At 29.4% G+C, this 2,412-nt stretch overlaps 1 protein-coding gene across 6 annotated transcripts in view; it reads right to left on the bottom strand.

The window, feature by feature from the left end:
- LOC117171629 (protein still life, isoforms C/SIF type 2) overlaps positions 1–2,412 on the bottom strand; it is a 78,852-nt gene that overhangs the window by 933 nt on the left and 75,507 nt on the right. The gene's annotated exons all lie outside the window — the stretch shown is intronic.

Below are 2,412 nucleotides of genomic sequence, written 5' to 3'. Positions count from 1 at the left end.
GGGCGCATACTTTGAATAAAATATTTGTTATCATTCTCTTGAAATAAATGTGTTTTTTTTCTTGAAAAAATACCGGTTTCATATGTATACACCTGGTAGTTAAAGTTAAAGTTGCTCAAAATTCTGTAGGCTTTGCGGTAGGAATTCTCATCATGACACTCGCGCTACGCGCTCGATTTTTGGCAGAGTAATATTGGAATTTTCGGTTGTTTCATATTAATTTCGATTAACCCTTAGTTTCACGGTAGGAACGTCGGATCCCACCAACTTAACTTCAGATTTTTGTCATTTAATTAATTTTTAACGTATTTAGGTCAGGTTTTTGTGTGTTGATTAGCTAATTTATTAGTAAGAGAACTTAATATTGTAGCTTTTTGACATAATTGTTTATAATAATCGCTATATAAATAAACAAACTTAAAAAATGCCCTTTTTTCGAAAGAATTCATTTTTGAAGAATCTATTCAAAATAATAAACTAAAAACCCCTAATCGGGGGTTGTTGGGGACGCTGATTGTGAATCTTAATTCAGAAATGATAAATATTCAAATTCGAGATAGTGGATTCAAGATGGTGATTCCAAAATTTTGAAAAGAGATATGCGAGCTTGAAAAGATATGCTAGGGGGTTTTTGGGGTCGCTAATTACGAATCTGAAGTCAGAATTTGAAAATATTAAAATTAAAGATGGCGGGTTCAAAATGGCGGTTCCAAAATTTAAAAAAAGCGGTATGCGAGCTTGAAAATGTATACTCGCGGGTTTTTGGGGTCGCTGATTGCGAATCTGAAGTTATAATTTGGAAATATTCAAATTCAAGGTAGCAGATTCAAGATGGCGGTTTAAAATTTTTGAAAGAAGAGATATGCGAGCTTGAAAATATATACTTGGGTTTTTTGGAGACGCTGCTTACGAATTTCAAGTTACTAAATTAAAATTAGTCGATCAAACTTAGTTTACATTGATACGTGAATCGTAGATGAGATTTTAAATACTTTGATTTCAATAATGTAGGAGAGTAAATTTTAAAAATTTCATCAACATTACAACCAAAACTTATGTGTCAGAGTTGGCCATATGAGATCTATTTTGAAGAATTACGAGAATCTAATGGTAGATCAGCGATTGTAATCAGCGACCCCAAAAACCCCTGAGTATAGATTTTGAAACTCATATATATATATATATATATATATATATTTTTCAAAATTTTGAAACCGCCATCTTGAATCTGCTATCTTGAAGTTGAATATATTTCCAAGTTCTGACTTCAAATTCGTAATCAAAAATCCCAAAAAACACAGAGTAAAAAGTTTCAAGCTCATATATCTCTTTATTCAAAATTTTGAAATCGCCATCTTGAATAAAAAATGTCAACATTCTCACTTCAGATTCGTAATCAGCGACCCCAAAAACCCCAAAGTAGATATTTTCAAGCTTCCAACAAAACAGATACATTTTCAACTAAAAAAGAAAAAACGCTCGACAAAAGAGTTGAATTTTAAACATACAAAGATGAATTTTCACCAAAAATGTAATTTTTAATCAAGAGAGTTGAATTCAACTATAAGATATAACTATTTAACCAAAAATGGAATAGTTACCCAGTGGACACAAAACTATAAAAATCCTAAGAACGTCCTTAGGACGCTCCTAAGACGTCCTATTTCAGGCCAATCAACGTCTCTAAGACGTTCACTGTTGTAAAGATGACCTGAAGACATAGACCCACTAGGTACACTTTCAGTTAAAAAAATTAATTTTCAACAAAAAACAAATTATCAACTAGTTGAATTCCACTAAAACATAGATTTTTTAACAAAATAATGGATTCTTCAACACAATACACAATACGTTTTCAGTATGAAAAATTAATTGTCAACCAAAAAAAACGAATTTTCTACCACTTCAGTTAAATAAAAAATAAAAATTTTTAACAAAATATCTAAATCCAGAGTCAAATTTGTGAATTAAAAAAAAAATAAGATTAATTTTATACCCAACTATACGAATTTTCAACAAAATAGATTAATTTTCCACCTAAAACCAAATAGTTGACTTTTTAAGTAAAAATAGTTGAATTTTCAACCAAATAGTTGAATTAAAAAAAGCATAAGTTTTTAACTAAAAATGGAAAAAATCCAGCTATAGTTACAATTTTCCGGTATATAAAAATTTTCCTTGGTAATTTATTATTTCATTTATTTTTATATAATTAAATATTTTAAAAGTCTTTTTCTCTCAATAATTTCGGTTCTGGAAAGACATCGCAAAATTTGAGAGTTTTCTGCATCAATAATTGCAAGTTTATTCAATACCAGGTGTATACATATGAAACCGGTATTTTTTCAAGAAAAAAACACATTTATTTCAAGAGAATGATAACAAATATTTTATTTAAAGTATGCGCCCTCG

This window comes from Belonocnema kinseyi, chromosome 1, assembly GCF_010883055.1.
Source record: "Belonocnema kinseyi isolate 2016_QV_RU_SX_M_011 chromosome 1, B_treatae_v1, whole genome shotgun sequence".
Classification (NCBI taxonomy): domain Eukaryota; kingdom Metazoa; phylum Arthropoda; class Insecta; order Hymenoptera; family Cynipidae; genus Belonocnema; species Belonocnema kinseyi.
This window is presented reverse-complemented; position numbering and strand designations above follow the sequence as displayed.